Source organism: Elephantulus edwardii, unplaced genomic scaffold (assembly GCF_000299155.1).
Source record: "Elephantulus edwardii isolate Elephantulus edwardi_28Jun2011 unplaced genomic scaffold, EleEdw1.0 scaffold00160, whole genome shotgun sequence".
Classification (NCBI taxonomy): domain Eukaryota; kingdom Metazoa; phylum Chordata; class Mammalia; order Macroscelidea; family Macroscelididae; genus Elephantulus; species Elephantulus edwardii.
Genome location: NW_006399910.1, coordinates 4,955,444 through 4,976,126, shown reverse-complemented (window position 1 = coordinate 4,976,126; position 20,683 = coordinate 4,955,444). Strand labels below are relative to the sequence as shown.

The 20,683-nt window shown below is 37.7% G+C and overlaps 1 protein-coding gene and 1 pseudogene across 1 annotated transcript in view; one reads left to right on the top strand and one right to left on the bottom strand.

The window, feature by feature from the left end:
* DPP10 (dipeptidyl-peptidase 10 (non-functional)) overlaps window positions 1-20,683 on the top strand; it is a 1,145,057-nt gene that overhangs the window by 366,176 nt on the left and 758,198 nt on the right. The gene's annotated exons all lie outside the window — the stretch shown is intronic.
* On the bottom strand, window positions 15,936-16,770 carry LOC102871532 (annotated as a pseudogene).

Genomic DNA, 20,683 nt, shown 5'->3' with positions numbered 1-20,683 from the left:
TTTACAAAAGAATCAATTCTTAACTAAGATCTATACTAAAACCGGGTTTGATTATTTTAATTTCTGTACTACTTATTATACAATCTAATATATAATATTTTCAAATACTCATAACTACTCTAAAATTTCATCTGATCTACTACTTGCCTTTTAGTTGGCATTACAACTTTTTTTTACCCACTAGACAACCAGATAGATATCTAGGGGTCCTCCCAGAAAAGGTAATTTAAACTAGCCTTCCATGTTCAATCATTCAAGCAGATGAATGCCCAAGTATACAATTTATCATTTACATCTGTAGTTTTCATTTTGCCTTGCTTTGGTGCCCCAAGCACACATATCCTCATAGAGAGGAGGGCACGAACAGTAATGATTGTCATATAATTTGAGGAGAAGATTATGATGGGACAGGCAATTAAGCCAATCTTCTATCAAAGGGAGAAAAATGAATAGTCACTCAATTTTCAAGGGACTGCAAATTTTGGTAAAAAGAGAAGAATAAACTGTTTAGATTTGTCCTGTTTCCCTTTAAACAACCAGATAGTTCAAGTTACTTTGTTTTGACAAATTAATGAAATCCCTGAGAAATGTCCATATTGTAGTGGAAAGTTGCTTAGGAAGATATGATAGAAGGCTGACTAGATAAGGACTCAAAATGATTATTCCCTTTTCAGAGATATGGAAGCCTTTCAAGATACTGAAAATCTTTTCAAGATTTGTCTTTTGAACAATCTGTTTTGAGTCTGTCTTACAGGTTAAATTAATATGTAATATCTGTGTTTAGTCTGAAAGTTCAGGGGAATTCCATTATCTAATAGGTATGAAAGGTACCCAAGCGTCGAGGACTCTCCTTCATAGAGTCGCTATGAGTTGCCTGTGACTTGACGGCACTTAACAACAACAACAACAATAATAGGTATGACCTGTTTGAAGGTAATATAGACAATAGCATGAGCCTGATTTGATTGAGGCAATGTTGTCATGTTGTCATGTGCTGTTGAGTTGAAACAGATTCACAGCTGATCCTCCAGCAGGTTTTCAGAGGCTGTGAATTGTCCAGGTGAGGATTGCCCATCTACCTCAGGAGCAGCTGAAAATTTTGGATCACCTATCTTTGTGTTGGAAGTGCATCTGCTTACCACTGGGCTACTGGGGCTCTTTAGAAAATTATAATTCACCTGATTTCATTCTTAGGTTGCAGAAAGTATAGTAAACCCAACATTCTCTCTTAAGTATCAGAAGAAATTGCTGGGGAAAATATAAAGAGGCTGTAATGTGTTTCTTTAATTAATGTTTTCTCCAACATGTATACACTCCTGGAACATTGCTGAAGGATTTTTGTGGTTCTGGGGACCCCAACCTTCTTGTACTTGTGAAAAATGTGATTTTAGATATTGGATTAAAGATTGACAATATTTTAATGGTTCAAGTTCAACAAAACTGGAGTCAGGTTACCTAATGGAGTACCATCAGTATCCCAAGAAGCCCTGAAATCACAGCATGTTGTGTGTTGGGTTTCTTTAAAGGCCAATTTGAATCCAACAGTCACTTCATGGCGGGGGAACAATCAGTTTTCTCTAATCAAGATTCACAACCTCAGTGCTTTTGAAATGAGCCTAGTGGCCTTGCCTAAAGAGACACAGTTTGTATCTAGCAGCTGCTTTTTCGGAGAAACAATGGGCAGTCTCCTTCAGTGTGATTTACAGCCTCTGAAACCAGCTGGAGGTCAGTTATAAAGCAATTCCAACTCATCAGCAATGAGATTTTTCGGTTTTGTGGTAATTATTTCATATGGAGTAAATTTGTGAGACCTAAATTGGGTTGTTGTTGAGTTCCATAGAATAAGAATCGATCCACAGCAGGCCCTCCAGTGGGTTTTCAGAAGCAGCTAATCTCACAGGAGGAGATTGCCCATCCTTCTCCAGCAGAGCAGCTGGTGGATTCAAACTGCCTGCCCTTGGAATTGCAGCACAGCTAGTGGCAAGAAGCTGCACTTCAGTGTTGAGGGCATGAGATTTGAGGCAACCAGCTGCTCTAATGGAGAAGGATGGGAAGTCTTTCATGCATTTAACTGCCTTTTAATATATGCCGAAGGGTCAGTTATAGGTCAATTTTGACTCAAAAGGAAAAAAAAAACAAACAAAACACCCAAACCAACAATAAATACACACACGTACACATACATATATATCCATATCTATCTATCTATCTATCTATCTATCTATCTATCTATCTATCTATCTATCTACATCTATCTGAAAATAAAAAGGGCTTTACTCACTCAGCATTTCTTTTTTTTCCCCACTCAGCATTTCTTAAGCTGAAGGAAATAAAGAAAAAAAATTCAAGTCTTGCATTACAATACTTAAGGATGCTATGGACAGAATATTGAATGATCCAGGAAGCATTAAAAGAAGATGGACGGAGTATACAGAGTCACTATACCAAAATGAATTCACTGACACAGAAGAATTTAAAGAAACAACACATGATCAAGATGCAATGGTGATGAAGGAGGAAGTGCAAGCTGCTCTGAAGGAACTCGGGGGGAGGGGGGAAAGCTCCAGGAATTGATGAAATACCAATTGACATGTCTCAACAAACAGAGGCTACACTGGATGTGCTCACTAGGTTGTGCCAAGAAATATGGAGGAGAACTACATGGCCAACTGACTGGAAAAGGTCCGCATTTATACCCGTTCCAAAAAAAGTGTGGAAATTATCAGACAGAATCACTCATATCACACACAAACAAAATCCTGAAGAATATCCAGAAACGACTGGAACAGTACATTGACAGAGAACTAGCAGAAATACAAGCTGGGCTTAGAAGAGATTGTGGCACTAGAGACATTATTGCTAATATCAGATGGATCTTGGCAGAAAGCAAAGAGTACCAGAGGGGTATCTATCTGTGTTTCATTGACTATACAAAGGCATTTGACTGTGGAGATCACAATAAATTGTGATTAACCTTGGGAAGTATAGGCATCCTAAAGCACTTGATTGTTTTTATGCAAAACCTTCCTTGGACCAAGAAGCAGTCTTCAGAACAAAGCAGGAAAACACTGCATGGTTCAAAATCAGGAAGGGAGTGTGTCAGGGATGCTTTCCCTCTCCATACCTTTTCTACCTATATGCAGAACAAATCATTTAGGACACTGGGCTTTATGAGGAAGAATGTGGTGTCAGGATTGGAGGGAGACTCATGAACAACCTATGTTAGGCAGATGTCACAACCTTGCTTGATGAAACTGAGGAGTGCCTAAAGAATTTGGGGCAGAAGGTGAAAACGTGTGTTGTTGTTGTTATGTGCCGTCGAGTCATTTGCAACTCAGAGCGATCTTATGTACAACAGCCCTAAACCCTGCCCTGTCCTGTGCCAATCTGATTAACTCTGACACACCCATCCCGATTACCCCAGTCACTGAATCAATCCACCTCATAGAGGGTCTTCCCCTCCTGCGCTGTCCCTCCACCCTACCAAGCATGATGTCCCTCTCCAAGGGCCTGTCTGTCCTTACAACATGTCCAAATTATGTCAGACGAAGCCCCAGAATCCTTGCCTCCAAGGAGCAGCCTGGTTTGACCCTTCGGGATGAATCTGTTTGTTTTCTCGGCAGTCATTGGAACATTCAATACTCTTCTCCAGCACCACAGCTCAAAGGCGTCAATTCTCCTTCTATCCTCCCTAGTCATTGTCCAACTCTCTGATGCATAACAAGAGATTGCAAAGACCATGGCCTGTATCAGGTGGACCTTATTCTCCAGAGAGACACCATTGCTCTTCAGTACTTTAGAGAGGTTCCTGACAGCAGACTTTCCCATCGCAATATGTTTTTTTATTTTCTGGCTGCTGGCGCCGAGAGTGTTGACCATGGAGCCGAGCAAACTGAAGCTGTGAACAATCTCAATCTCTTTGCCATCCATCCTGATGCTACCGATTGGTCCAGTGGTGAGAATCTTTGTCTTCTTGACATTGAGCCTCAGTCCATACTGAAGGCTGCAGTCCTTGACCCTCTGCAGCAAGTGCATGAGGTCCTCCTCAGTTTCAGCAAGCAGGGTTGTGTCATCTGCATAACGCAGATTGTTGATAGATCGTCCAGTAATCCTAACACCACACTTCTCCTCATAGAGCCCAGCCTCTCAGATAATCTGCTCTTCATACAGGTTGAAAAGGTATGGAGATAGGACACATCCCTGGCGCGCACCCTTCTCAATTTTGAACCATGCAGTGTTGCCCTGCTCTGTTCTGACGACTGCCTCTTGGTCCAAGTATTGGTTTCGCATTAGCACGATTAAATGTTCTGGGATTCCCATTCTTCTCAGAGTCAGCTACAGTTTGTTTTGATCCACACAGTCAAATGCCTTTGCATAATCAATGAAACACAGATAGACATTCTTCTGGTATTCTCTGCTTTCAGCTAAGGTCCATCTAACATCAGCTACAATATCCCTAGTACCACAGCCCCTTCTAAGCCCAGCCTGGACTTCTGGCAGTTCTCTGTTGATATACTGTTCCAGTTGTTTTTGGATAATCTTCAGTAGAATCTTGCTTGCATGTGAAAGCAATGATATTGTTCTGTAGTTTCCACACTCAATTGGGTCACCCTTCTTTGGGATGGGAACAAATATAAATCTCTTCCAGTCAGTTGGCCAAGTGGTTGTTCTCCAGATTTCTTGACACAACTTGGCGAGAACATCCAGGGCCGCATCTGTTAGTTGAAATATGTCAATTGGTTTGTGTTGTTTTTTTGTTTACCTACAAAAAAGTGTAGTCTTCAATATTAATTGAAGCTTAACATCAAGAAAACAAAGATTCTCACCACTGGGCCACTTGGCAGGATCATGATGGATGGGGAAGAGATTGAGGTTTCTTACAGTTAGAGCTTGCTTGGCTTCTCAATCAGCACTTTTGGCATCAACAGTCAAGAAATCAAAAGGTGAATTGCATTCAGCGAGTGTTCTGTCAGGGACCTTTCCAGAGTACTGAGAAGCAATGATGTTAGTCTAGAGAGTAAGGTGCACTTGATTCAGTCCATGGTCTTTGCGATTACTTGCTATGCACCAGAGAGCTGGACAATGATTAAGAAAGTAGAAGAATTGATGCCTTTGAGTTGTGTTGCTGAAGAAAAATCTTCAACATACCATGTTGTTGTTGTTGTTGTTGTTGTTAGGTGCTGTCAAGTCATAGATGACTCATAGCGACCCTATGAACGAAAGGCCTGAACACTGTTTATAGAGTTTCCGGAGGCAGGCCATTTCAGAAGTGGATGCCACTCCTGCTTCCAGGCTTGTTTTAGTTGGGAAACTCCAGTAAACACTGTTCACCTTGGGTAACCATTACCATGTCTGGCACACCAGTGTCCCAGTGTTCAGCATCACAGCAACCACGAGTTACCCCTGTACAGCAACGCACAGACTAGAGCTATACCAACTAGAAGAATGTTTGACAGGAAAACAATTTGAACCTGGCCTTAGGGCCGCAGATTAAAGTCACCATCCTTCAGCTTGGTAGCATAACTTTCTGTCCAGTAGGCCAACATAGCTCTCTATATGTCGTTGCTGTTATTGTGAACATACCGTAGACCACAATCAGTCAATCAATCAATCAATCAATCAATCAGTAAATAAAATTTTAAAAAAGGCCTGTCTTGGTGAGGGTGAAACCAAGTTTCTTTTTGGAGGCTAGGATTTGTAAGCTCCATCTTACATACTTTGGGCATATATTCAGGAGGGACTGATCCTTGGAGAAGGACGTCACACTTAGAAGGATGGAGGGACAGTGCAGGAGAGGAAGACCCTAGAGGAGATGGATTGATATAATAACTAGGGCAATGGAAGTAGGTGTATAAGATGGAGTCAGTGAGACTGGTTCAGGACAGGGCAGGAGTCAGAGCTACTATACATAGGGACTTTATGATTCACAGGAGACTTGAGGACACATAACAGCAACATCTATATCTTATATATTGTTGTTGTTATTATAGTCTCTTGATTCGGAACTGTTTCATAGATGACAATCTAGTAAGTTTCCAGGTACCATATATTGAAAGAAAGGAGATTGCCCATTTTTTTCCGCCAGAACAGCTGGTCATTTTGAACTTCCTGCCTTCAGATAGGCAAGTTTAACTCCTTATCATGGGCTGTCAGCGCTCCCCAAGAGAACAGGGTTTGTCCAAGAGAAATGTAATGTTTCACAAAGCTTACGTATTTGGAATCTTCAGCATTTGATGAATTCTTTTAGCTGTGCTGTAAGTTTGAAGATTATATATAGTTTAATCATTAAAAAAGTGCAACAAGTTGGTGAATTTCTTGAATACTGAATTTCATAATGCATTTCTCTATCATTGTTTAGAATTTTGGTGAAGTTTAGATAATATTTTCAAGATTTTTCTTTAATAATTTTTTTTATTTTAATTGTGATTTTAATGGAAGTTTACAGAAAAATTAGATTTTCATTCATTCATTCATTTATTCATTCATTGTTGCACATTTTATCCCCCTTGCTCCCTTTTGCCTTCCCCAGTTCTTTTTTTAAAAATACTCCTTCATTGTTCTAAATTTCCCTCTCTCCCCTACTCTCAGTCCCCTTTGCAATGTACTTCTTATCCTTAACTGTTGTCATATATATAATGCCTAATCATCCTTTCCTTCCTTTATCTGTTCCAATGTCAAGATGTTTCTTTACTATAAAAACTTCAATTGCATAATGACTTGGCAAAGCATCCACTCAACAAGAAAATCTAAAAACCATTGTTGTTATTATTGTTAAGTGCCATCAAGTCAAGTGCTATTTAAAGCGACCCTATGAAAAACAGATCTGAAACCCTGTGCTATCCTGTGCCATCCTCACAATTTCTGACACACTCAAGGTCATTGATGCAGTCACAGTGTCAATCCACTTGGCTTAGGGTCATATTTGTAACCATCCAAAGGTGAAATTTTAATGAGATCTAGTTGTTATTCAAACATAGGCCCAGAGGGTAAAAGGTCCAGGTAGAAACTTAAAATACTTTCCAGGATTACAGTGAAGGCACAAATGGCAGCAGGAAACAATATCTTTAGAGGCTTCAGAGAATGTTATCGATTAATTTAATGTCTGAATAATTGTACTAGTTTCTAATGGGAATTTTTATGTGAAGTATCCATAACAGTTTAATGTAAGAAATGAGATAACACTCATTTTCCACAATTTAGTTGCAGGACCCTGCTAATAACTTACCTTTGTGCCATACAGCTATTGGATTTTGGGGTTTTTTGTTTTGTTTTTTCTTTTAATATTTTTCAAAGTTTAACTGCGAATGTTTGTGTTATATGTTGGTTTATTTTGAGGACCCTTTCTCTTACTTATCCTGATGGTAAAAATAACCAGAAAAGCATCATGTTTGAATGACCTGTAAGCCGGATTTTTTCTGTTTAGGATATTTTTTTCAGTTGATGAGCTTCTGGTTAGTTTTGTGGGTTTTTTGTTTGTTTGTTTTAAAAATTATGAAAACCTTAGGAGTGAGAGCATCTAAAAGGTCTGCTATGCAGAATTTATTCTTTTTTGACAGAGACTGTTTATTCAGCATAATGTCCTCCAGGATCACTCATGTTGTATGGTCTTTTACAAGGTCACTGACTTTCAATGCAGGGTAATATTCCATTGTGTGAATCTACTATAGTATTTCTATCCATTTGTTCGTTGATGGGCACTTGGGTTGCTTCCATCTTTTCGTTATTGTGAATAATGCAGCAATAAGCATGTGGATGCATATATCTGTTTGAGTCATGGCTCTGATTTCTTCAGGGTATATTCTCAGTAGTGGAATTGCTGAGTCAAATGATATTTGTATTTCCAAATTTTTGAGAAAGCACCAGACTTCATTTAATAGTGATTGTAAGGAGGGAGGGTTGGGAGGGGAGAAAAGTGCAACAGTGAATGAAAGGAAATCCAAAGTTTGTAAATTTTAATTGAAGTTAATAATAAATTCAAAAAAAACCAACCAAAACAGTGATTGTACCATTTTTAAATTCCATTTCCACCACCAGTGAATAAGAGTTTCAGTCTCTCCACAACCTGACCAGCATTTGTTTGCTGTCTTGTTGAAATTTGTTTTGTGTCTTCTTTTGGTCAAGTGTCTACCCATATCCTATGCCCATTTTGTGATTGAGTTGTTTTTCTGTTCAAGTGTTTGAGTATTCTAGACAATTTAGATAGAAGTCCCTTAACAGATATGTCACTACCAAATCTTTATTTTCCTTGTCTGTGGGTTTCCTTGTCGGGGGGAAAAAAAGGCTTCTTTTTTACCTGACTATTGGAGAAGGTTTAGGACTGACATGGACCATTTAGGGGAGAGTAGGAAGAGTGAATAAGTATTGAACACTGCATTGGAACAAATGAGAGGAAGAATGGCCTGAAAGGAATATATGATTAGGTGTGACAGCAGTCTGGAACAAGAGGTATATTTCACAGTAGAGTGGAGGAGGAGTGGTAGGGACGGGGGAGGGAAGAAAATGTGCAAAAAGGAGTGAATTACATAAAAAATAGAAAAGTCCTGCTCCATTGTCCATTGCAATTTAAGAAAGTATTAAGTACCCTCTTTGTTTGCATATGTACTAAAATTGTGTATGGTCCCAAAATAATAGCTATTACCTGTTGAGACATTAGCAGACTAATGGACTTTCCTACAGCAATATTGCAGGTTTTGGTGAGGGCAGCTAATCCTGCTGGGCTGCTGGGGCTTCCGGAGGGCTTTGACTTCGAAGAACTTTGAGCCGATGTTGTTGGCAAATCCACCTTGGAAGTGAGAGGGTATTTGACTCTATACAAGAGCTATCTATAAGCAAAGAAAAACTAACTCAGAATTAGCTAAAGAATATTTTTAAATCTTTCTGAAAAGTTAAGCTATATACAGATCCAAGCAATTATCTGCAGGATACTTGTTCCTACTAGCTGTAGGGAGCAAAGTACCCACATTTACAACCTACAGAGTGGAGTCTAATGTTCCGTATGATGAGCTGAAGAACTTAATACGTGCACTAGCAGGCACATGTTGATTGAAGATGGACTCAAACAAGGTAGATTTAGCAATGTTCTTCTTACAGCCCCATCACACCCATCTCAGAGTTTGGGATGGTTTACTTTACCAATAGGGGTCAAACTGGAGGCTATAATAGCCCACCAGTATCTTTATATCCCCTGTTCTACTTAGATAACACACTTTAAAGCATTTCCAGATACCCCATAACCTAAATGAGGAGAAACCAAGTTATTATCAGGAAACCATAAAGTGACTCTTTTTGCCAGAGCTTATCTATGACCTTCTGACCTTCTGGCATGATTTGGAAGGTCTCTGGTTCAGAAGCCTTTAAATAAAGGCAAATTGTGTATCCAGTGTCTAGGATAGCCATACAACCCTTTTGAAACCCTTGTTATTATTTCTTTGTTGTAGGTACAGAAGACCATAAATAGATTCTTTTTATTTGGGCCAGTAGTGGTGCTTTCTGCAGAAATTAATGAGCCCAAATATTTAACAGAAAATTGAAATAATTGCAATTTTTTCATTAGAAATTTTCTTTGCTTGGGAGCTCTGGTAGCCTTAGTGGCAAGAAGCTGCACTGCAATCCTAGATGTATGCAGTTCTAATCTACCACCGGATGCTTTGCTGGAGAAAGAGGGGCAATCTCCTCCGGTACATGTCAGATCCTATTTGATGGTACACACACACCAAAATAATAAAAAAAATTTAAAAAGTAAAAAAGAAATTTTCTACCTTCCAGCAACTAAATATTTTAACAAAGTTACATTGTCACCCAGGAAAGTCTGGTGAGATGTGGAAAACACAAGCAGATCATGAGTGCACTGCAGCAATGTTGAAATGCAAGTTGCTGTGGCAGAAAACGCACATGAAAAGTTTGGACAAATATGTCGGACACTCTAGTTATTGAAGCATTGAAACCAGGTGAAGTTCATTTTGTTTTTTTGTAAAAGCAAATACTGACTCAAAATTTATGAGAATGCTGCAAATTATACAAAGGGACCAACCAAAATGCCTCTCGAAGGACATTTGAAAGGAAAAGTGAGAGTTTATGAGAAGTAGAAATCTAGGAATAACATTGTAATTTATTGCATTCAAATTTTGATAAAACCATGAGTCCTTTTTACTGAGTTTCTTAGCCAGAAGAGCAGGATTTTTTTAAGGGCAGATAGAGGGGACAGTTGCACTTTATAATGAAACTTTGGATGATATCGTATAGCTCTTCTTTTTTATTCTCATTTAAAGGGATATTGAGGAATTGTTGGCAATGGTTTAGTAACATCTGTTTGGATCATAATAAACTTAACTGACAAAACTTGGCCTGTATCTATGGATGTGGAACCACACAAAGTTCCAGAAATTCATCAAAGAATATTAAGCGTAAAGAAGCTATGTTGCTGTTAGGTGCCATCAAGTTGAGTGTGACTCATAAAATCCTTATGAACAACAGACCTGAATCCCATCCTATCTTTTGCCATCCTCATTATCTCTGATGCATCTTGATGGGAATCTTCCTTTCTCTTGTTGACCCTTTATCCTCCCAAGGATGATATCTTTTACCAAGGAAAGCCTCTCCCAGCAACATGTCCAAAGCATGAGACAAAGCTTTGTCCTCCTTCCCTTCAAGGAGCACTCCAGCTTCACCTTCGGTAATACATATATCCAGTTGAATAAGTATATAATTTGCATTTGACATCTGACTCTTCACTATGTTCTAATTAAAAATCTGTCTTGGTAGATTTCAGAATATAAGGTAAGCTTGAGAATATTTTTCTTTCTTTTTATTGTTTTAGTAAATAGTGAATAGTGAATAACAAAATATACTTGAATAAGAGATTTCTTCCTAATACTTTTACAGAAGTATTAAAACTAAACAAAAAGGGATGCATACTTTCTGTAGTACTAGGAAGTATTGGAACGGTTTAAGAATGAATCAGGGTTTGTTCTTATATTACTTCTGAGGGGTTTGTGCCCAAATGGAGTTATTTACACATAATTAAAAAGGCGCTAGGTTCCAAATGAACATATGTGATAGCTTCCCTTCATGGGTTGAGTGACACCATAGGAAAAGTCTCCTTTTCCCCAGGAACCTTTTTATTCTCTACATTATGCTGAAGAGCATGCTATTTAGGAGTTTCACTTAATTCCTTAGTTCATAGCATTGATTCCTCCAGTGGCCCAGTTCTTACAGTAATGGCAAATTCTAGCCTTAGGGTATTTGAAAGATTTAACACTCTTCTTTTGGCCTGGGGACTGTAATTGTAACTGAAGGGTCATGTACTTATTACCCTCAGAAATAGTGTGGGAAAGCTTATCGGCCCCTGTAGTTAGTTCTAATGTAGGAACTATTGCACTGTCTAGTCTGTGTCATTTAACCAAGGCACAGCCGGAGCCTTCAAGGCTCTTTGTATCTACATTGAAACCTGAAATTTCTGCCTTTGCCTGAAGTCTCTTCTTGGTACCCTCTTTTGCCCTCCTGGACATTTTAAAATTCTTTTCTTCAGTTTATTATGTTTCCTAAGAAATAAACTGGAAAAACTCTGTCTAAAATGTCTTTAAAATATGTCTTAATATAGACACGGTGGATTCTCCTTTTACTATGTTTACACTTTGGACACAAACACAGAATTTCACAGGGAAATTTCACTTGTGAAAGATTATGTGTTTTTTTTTTTTTAAACTAAGTGATTTATAGATTCGTTGAAGAGTTTTTCTGAATAACAAGCTGGGCTTCCTGATAGTTAGCAACTTGTCCCTTTGACAGGGAGCTAGAGGGTAGGGCCGACCAAAAAGGAGTTTCAAATCCATCAGCCACTCCAAGGGAGAAAGATTGACTGCTTCTATTTACAACATCTGAAAATTCATTGGAGAGTGAGCTATGAGTTGGTTTGGTTCTGATTTCACAGCAATGAGAGAGAGAGCGATAGAAAGAGAGAGAGAGGCGTTGTCATCATTAGGCGGGAGAAGCCTAATTGTGGTTCAAGCAGCCAGAACATGAGGGTCACAGGAGTGGCTGTCTTAGCTTTAAATATGGGGAAAACAGCCATGGAATTTTCAGATGATGAGTATGAGATTGTCGTTTCTTCCTATTATTGACTGACTAAAATTTTACTCTTGTAAATTGAGCAAGGATGAGTATTTAAAAATATGGTGTCTGAGTACTTCAAACATTTTTGATGCATCTTGGTCTGTGGAAAGATGTATTTGTTGCATGCATTCTAGTGTATTATTAGTGCATTTTTTCCCCTTTAAGAAGAGCTGTTTATATTTTATGTTAATTCAAGAAATGCACCTTTCTTTGAAAATTCAGTCTGAGAGTCCTTGTGTAACCATGTACAAAAGTTAACAGTCAGAATTTTCCTGCTTAGATTCTGGTAATTCATGGATTCTGATATCATGTCCTTTTCAAGTAGGGAATAATTAAACCAGTGACAATTAACTTACCAAAAAAACCTGAAAAGAATAAACAAAAGAAGTTCAAACTGACACATTGTTGACCTTGTATGGTTTCCTTGGATTTTTCTCAGCTAGTGGATTTGAACAACCAGAAAGGACTCACCTTTTGGGTTAACAACTCCCTGTGGGCTAACCCATCAGGGTTCCTCAAGAGTTAATGCAGTGCCTGGTACTTTAAGTAGATAAGTAACACTGTACCTATGCCTTAGTCTAGCCAAAGCAAGTGAGCTAATTGTGTGTAAGAAATTCTGGAAGATTCTGGTCCACATTACTATCATCTCTCTTCTTTACTCTTCCTTATATGAAATATTTACTTAAACTTAATACAAAATAGAAATTAAGTTTATAATATAAAGAATGGACAGTAAATGCTTTCTCAGTACATCGTAATTCATTAATTCACAGAATATGTGTACACTTTCTATGCATTAAATATTTTGCTAGTCCATTTCTATCTTTTGGCAGTTCCAATTATTTGTGTGAATCAGACTGATAAACACATGATTTTAAGTCTGTGACCCATAGCTATTAATACCAGTTTAAAAAAAGAGATAAACTCCAAGAAGATCTATAGATTCTTAAATGTGGGAAAGAATTATTTTTAAGAAAGACACCTCTCTGCTATGCTAATGCTGCCAGGTGATAGCCTACATGCCTTTCTGATTTCTAAGATTTCAGACACTTGTTCTGTGCTACATCTGGAGATTCAAATGCTGTTATATACACATTTGTTTGCAATGTAATATTTGTCTAATTGTACTGCTATCCTTGCTTCAAAATATAGGCACAGAGGTATAGGTTTCAAGCAGTCAAAGTTCCCAAATATAAATGAGGTATTAGTTTCTGGTTATCAGGTATGTATTATCAAGAACTCAGTGGGAAAGCATAAAACACATACACATGCACACTATCAGGGGAAGCAAGTTTCCAAAGCAAAGCAAAAAGATGATTCCTTCTATCTTGGTAAGGGTGTCAACTTTTGTAAGATACATGCTTTTAATGCTTGTAGGAAAGGAACAAACTTCAAAGGATTAGGAAGTATTCAGCATTTGGAGAATTAATAACAGTATATAAATATTGGCAAAAGCTTACTTTGTTATTAATAATAAACATAATCATCTAATTAATATATTTTTTATAGAAATACTTATATTTCTTAGAAATAGTTTTCTCTGTCATCAGATTAAAACTGACTTGTAACCAGCCCTCCAGTGGATTTCCAATGCTGTAAATCACACAGAAGGCCATTACCCATATTTGACCCAGGAAATCAGTAGAGGATTCTGATAGTGAGAAAGGTACCACCTTTGAGTTATCAGTTCTCTTCAGGTTATGCCATCAGTGGTTTCTAAAAAATGTTCCTAGGTCTTAATTTGTATTAACTCTATTTTAGTCTTTTAAGAACTGTATGAAGAAGTTCTTTATGTAATTCCATTTTATCTGAAGTAAAATAAAAATGTTAGCATTGCCCATAAGAGGTATCTAAATTGGCAAAGAGGAGGTAAAAGTATCTCTCTATGCAGATGACATAATAGTATGCTTAGAAAACCCTAAAGACTCAGCAAGAAAACACTTGGACATAGTTGACGAATTCAGCAAAGTAGCAGGATACAAGATCAACATGCAAAAATCAGTTGGATTTCTCTACAGTGACAAAGAGAATACAGAGCTGGAGCTAAGAAAACAATACTCTTCACAATAGCTAATCACAAGATAAAATATTTGGGAGTAAATATAACTAGAAGCACAAAGGATCTATTCAAAGAAAGTTACAAAACATTACTACAAGAAACAAAAAGAGATCTTGAGAAGTGGAAGAAGACTCAATATTGTGAAAATGGCAATATTACCAAAGGCAATTTACACTTTCAATGCAATCCCAATACAAATACCAATCACATTCTTCAATGAGATGGAAAAGGCAATCTCCAGCTTCATTTGGAATGGAAAGAAGCCCTGAATAAGCAAAGCACTCCTTAAAAATAGAAAAGAGGTAGGAGACATCTCACTTCCTGATTTAAAATCCTACTACACCGCCATTGTAGTTAAGACAGCATGGTACTGGTACAATGACAGACCATAGATCAATGAAATAGAACTGAGAACCCGGAAATCAGCCCATCTATTTATGGTCAACTGATTATTGACAAGGAGATGAAATCAGTTAGGTGGGGAAATGATAGCCTTTTTGACAAATGGTGTTGGCAGAATTGGAAAACTATCTGCAGAAGACTTAAGCAAGATCCACACCTCATTCCATATACAAAAACCAACTCAAGGTGGATCATGGACCTAGGACTAAAACCAAGGACTATAAACTTCATTAAAGAAAACCTTGGAAGAACTTTAGTAGTCCTAATCCAAACATAAGCAGTCTTCCAATATCTTGAAAAATCTATAACCAAGAGAAGATAAAACAGATGAATGGACCTTGTAAGAATCAAATCCCTATGCACATCCAGAAACTTCTTCAACAGGGTAAAAAGGGAAGCTACAGACTGGGAAAAAGTGTTTGGTAATGACATGTCAGATAGGGGACTTATATCTAGAATTTAAAATACTTGAGCTCCACAATAATAAAACATAAGCAATACAACAACACAACAATAAAACATAAGCAGTACAATAAAACATAAGCAGAAATTTAACCACTAATAATGGTTAATGACTAACAATGGCAGAATTGAAAAGGAAATTCTACAGAATTTATATTCACAATTGCTTATAATTTCTAAAGATATGATAAAATATCTTTATAATATGTATAATTACATATTTATCATAATACATATACAAAATATTAACAGATTTAAAATACGAAGTCTTATAAGCACTTGAAATACAGTAATGTTAAAACCACAAAACTACTGACTAGCTCAGTTCTTCAGACATATAAAAAAATAGGACTACAACAAACGATTGGATAGAAAAGCCCTGGTATATTCACACAATGGAATACTCTGCAGCATTGAAAAACAAGGCACCCATGAAATATTATGCAAAATGGATGACCCTGGAGGACATTATGCTAAGTGAAATATCTCAGTCACAAAAGGACAAATTTTGCATAGGGCCACTGTGGTAAAAACAGGACTGATATCAGGGTTGAGGAAAGACAGAAAAGGAGGGGAGGAATGATGTATACTGCATTGAAACAGATGAAGGCAAGAACTGTTTAAAAGGGATATATGATTGGATATTATTGTCATGACAGAAGTCCAAAATGAAGGTTGCACAGTGGAGTGGACATGGGTGAAGGGATCGCATAACAATGAAAGAGTTTTTAATTTACTTTTCAAGGAGAAGAATGAGTTAGGGCGGGAGGGGGTGGGCAGGGAGAAAAGTGCAGCAATGACTGGAAACAATGAATGACTGGAGGTGTCTGTAAACTTTTATTAAAATTAATTTAAAAAATGGCAAATGAATATGATGACTTGTGTACTGTACGTGAAATGATTACTTGAGTGTTATATTTACAGAAAAACAAAAAACAAAATAAAACAAAACCCCAGGATTAATCAGTTTAATCTGCTCTTCTCCTAGGAGTGATAGTCCAGCAATTCCAAATAAAGTGTGAAAAGGATCAACCATATCTCCTGGTCTGTCTGCAAATCCCCCAGGTTCTTCATCTTGGCGTGCTAAAATAAAACTACGCAGTTTCTCCCTGTTAAACCAATGAAGTTTTCCAGTTACCTTCAAGGACTCCAACACCCACCACGAATAACATACATCTGTAACTTCTCTGGCCTTCCATTGAGCCCACCTGATAGTAACTGTAGTTCACAAAGCCGCTAACCCAATAAATCAGAATTCACTTTATGTAACTGATTAGTAATAGCAAGGAACCCTATACAACCATAGCATGAGAGTCTGAACCTGTCCTACAACCAAATCTCCACCATCAAAGTTCATACATGACAAAAAAACTCAATTTACCTTTTCCACAGTAATCCTGCTTACCCAATAAAGCCAATGCTATCATAGCACAGAAAGAAAATCTTATATCAATCTCTCCCCAAATGTCTCCAGCAAAAGAACCATCTTTTTTCTGGAGACTTTGAACATATTCCACAACATTTTTATATCAATATATCATAACATCATACAGAGTGAGAATCTGGACAGCCCTAAAAATATACAAAAAAATGAGGATCATGTGCAATCACTTATTCTACTGGACTCATGTTGACATACATGACTTAATAAATGTCAATATTTCTTCTCTATTCATCAGATGAAGTTGCCCCATAAAATCCATTATTGTCAGACCCCAGTAGGGGAGAGAGTGCATAACAATCAAAGAGTTTTTCTTTAACTTTCCAAGGAGAAGAGTGAATGGGGGGAGGGGATGGGCAGGGAGAAAAGTGCAACAATGAATGACTGGAAATTAATGAGAGAGAGAAGGAGGAGGAGGAGGAGGAGGGGGAGAATAAGAAGAAAGCAGAAGAAGAAGAGGAGGAGGAGAGAGACATGCTGCAGTTACTGAGTAACTTAAAGGCCTCGGGTCTGTGCAGAAGCACAGCTCAGGCCCCCTCAAGTCTTGCCTGAAGGACAGAGCAGTTCCATAGCAACTGCAGAACCCCATAGGTTGCCTGCCCATCCATTATTTAAATTACAGACTCTCCAAACCTTATAAATAGTAGAGGAATACGGATAGCATAGTATAGTATTAGAGGTAGAGACTGGAAGTCAATAAAAATGAGAAATAAATAGCAGCAAACATCACTTAATAATTGGAACATAGTGTTCGAAGCATGAATGTTGGAAAACCAGAAGTTGTGGAAAATGAGTACATTTTTCAGTGTGTCGTTTCTATTTTCCAATTGTACAGTTATGCTACTAGAGTGTTTATATTCCATCGCTTGTAAATTGTTCCAATTTCTTTCCATTGTGTATTTATGTTGGCTAGTAAGTTGCTTGCAGAAAGGGAAGAAAACGTACGGGTAATATCTCAACATCAAGACCAAAAGTCCTTGCCACAGGACTACAAGGGGAGCTCTGGTGGCCTAGCAGAAAGAAGCTGTGCTACAATCCTGAAGGCACCCAGATCTGGGTCATCAGATGCTCTGTGGGAGAAGGATAGGCACTCTTCTCCCATGAAAATCTCACTTCCAACTCTATAGTCCAAAACAACAACTGGTTTCTCTAGACAGTGTTGTCATCGATGTGGGAAAGGATTTAAATTGTCAAAGATTATACTTGGACCCACAATTAACACCCATGGTACCAGCAGACAAAAAGCCAAAAGATTGAGAAAATATACATACATTGAGAAAATATGCTATCAAGGACCTCTTCAAAGTGGTAATGAGTAAAGATTGTAGTTTAAAGTCTAAGGTATGCCTGAGCCAAGACATGGTGTTTTCTATGTATCTGAAAGTTAGACAAAACATAGGGAAGAGTGAATAAGAATCAATGCCTTTTAATTTTGGTTTTGGTAAAAAGTATTGGCTACACTTGCTGTTGTTATTTGGTGTCAAGTTGACTATGACTCATAGTGACTCTATGAACAATAGCTTTGAACCTTAGACTCACTATCTCTGGCATACTTGTGCCCTTTGCTACAGTCACTGTACTAGTCCATCTCATCCAGGATCTTTCTCTCCTGTGTTGACACTCCAGCCTTTCAATCATGATGTCCTTCTCCAGGAGCTAGTCTCTCCTGGCAGCATGCCCAAAATATGTTGAGATGGAGTTTCAAAATCCTTGTCTTCAAGGAGCTCATTGATTTCACCCTTTCCAGAACAGACTTGTTTGTTTCTTGGCTGTCCATGCTTTGTTCAGTACTCTTCTCCAGCACCACAACTTAAAGGCATCAATTCTTCTGTCATTATCCAGCTCTCGGATGCATAGCAAATGATTGAGAAGATTCAGGTCTGAATCAGGCATACCTTAGTCTCTAGACTGTCATTGTTACTCTTTAGCATTATGGACAGGCAGTAAACAGCAGACTTCCCAAACGCAACTTGACTCTTGGCTGGTGCCAAGAATGTTGATTGTGGATCTGAACTACATGAAATTGTCAACAACCTCCGTTTCTTATCTATCTATCTATCTATCTATAATAGTGATATAATTGGCCATGATTGTCATGATGCCCAGTTCATCTGGTCAATTGGTGAAAATCTTTGATTTCTTGATGTTGAGATGAAATCCATATTAAAGAGTAAGGCCCTTGACCTTTGGCAGCAAACGCTCCAGGGTATCTTCAGTTTCAGGGAGCAAAGTTGTGTCATCTGCATACCACAAGTTGCTGATGAATCTTTCTCCAATCCTGCTGCCACATTCTCCTTCAGAAAGTTCAATCTCTTAAACAATCTATTCCACATATAAACTGAAGAAGTGCAGAGACAGGACACATCCTTGACATAATCCTTTCTTGATTTTGAACCATGCAGTGTTTCCTTGCTCTCTTCTGACAACTGCTTCCTGGTTTAAGTATAAGTTTCACATGAGCACAATCATGTGTTCAGGGATCCTCATTCTTTTCAATGTTATCCACAACTTGTATACTATGGACTTCCAAAAGAGCAAACAAATCTATCTCGGAGAAATTGCAACCAGAGTGCTCAGTAGAAGCAAGATGATGACAGTTCATTTCACTTATTTTGATCATGTTGTCCAGAAAGATCAGGCCTTAGAAAAAGATGTCATTCTCAGGAAAGAAGAGGGTCAGTGGAAGAGAGAAGCAACCTCAGTGAAGTGAATTGGCAAAGATATTTCACTCACTATATAATATCTTCCAGCTTCATCCACATTGTAGTGTTTTAAGAGAAATAATATGTGTTATAATTAAAATCATTACAATGAGAATTTGAAGTGAGGAAGAAAGTGTGCAAGAATGAATGAACAATAATAAAAAATTGAAATAATAAACCTTATAAAAAGTAATAGAATAATCAATAAAAAAGATGGATTAACACACTAAATGTACTGATGTGAAGATGGCCAATGACAGGGCCAGATTCAGATTTGTTGTTCAAAAGGCTGTTCTAAATCATAGTCGACTCACTGACACTTTATAAAAAAAGTAATTCCACAATATGCTTTATAGTCATGAACAACTTTGCTTTCTTTGGAATGCTTTTATCATTACAGGGCATTAGCTTTGATGTTATGGTGTACATTTTTTAAATTGATGTTAAGATATCTATTGTTTTAAAGGTTATGGTTCATGTAAGGAAGCAATTTCAGTGAAATATAATTATGGGAAGATAAATAATCAAATAGGGATAATTTTAAAGATAGAGCTCATTTAAAGATTTGCTCATGAATGGTATCCTGTGTGCACAAGAAATGCAGGATTTCAAAACACTCAGAATCAGTAGGAGTGTTTGGGCCACCTGAACAGAAGAACATATCATCTACCAGATGTACAAGGTATGGGAGAAGGAGGCTTGATGGGGAAAAAAGTTCACAATTTATACTTTAACAAATTAAGTTTCACATGCCAGTTGCATATCAAAGTGTAAACCCAAAATAGACAGGTAATATACAATCTATATTTTGAGAGAAATCTAGACAGAAATCCTGACTCATCAGCACTAGATGTCACTGAAATACCACTAGATAAGGGAGTCTAATCTGAGAATCCAAATAAGACAGTGCTTCAAGGTGAAAGTGATTAATTGACTTCATGGTAGTGAGAAAGGAGTCATTTGATGAAAATACGATTGCATAAATATTACAGATAGCATTGTCATCATTGATAAAATAACTTTTCAGAGATTGATAAAAATATAAATTTGAACAAGGTGGAACCATGAAGGAATTATTGTTACTGTTAGGTGCTGTCAAGTTTAGTACAAGTCATAGCAGCCTTATGTACAACATATCTGAACCCTATTCTATGCCGTCCTCATCATCCTCATCATCTCTTGAGCCTATTACTACAGTCACTATGTCACTCCATATTGTTGGGAGTCTTCCACTCTTTCTCTGATGCTTCATCTTTGTAAGCATAAAATCCCTTTCCAAGGAATAACCACCCCTAACAACAGATCCAATATATGTGAGCAGAAGCCTCACCCTCCTCACCTCTAAGGAGTGCTCTGACTACACTTTTTCCAACATATATATCTATTCATCAGATTCATCCTTGAGAGGGTTAAACCAGGCTACTCCTTGGAGGCAAGGATTCTGGGGCTTCATCTGACATACTTTGGACGTGTTGTAAGGAGAGACAGGTCTTTAGAGAGGGACAT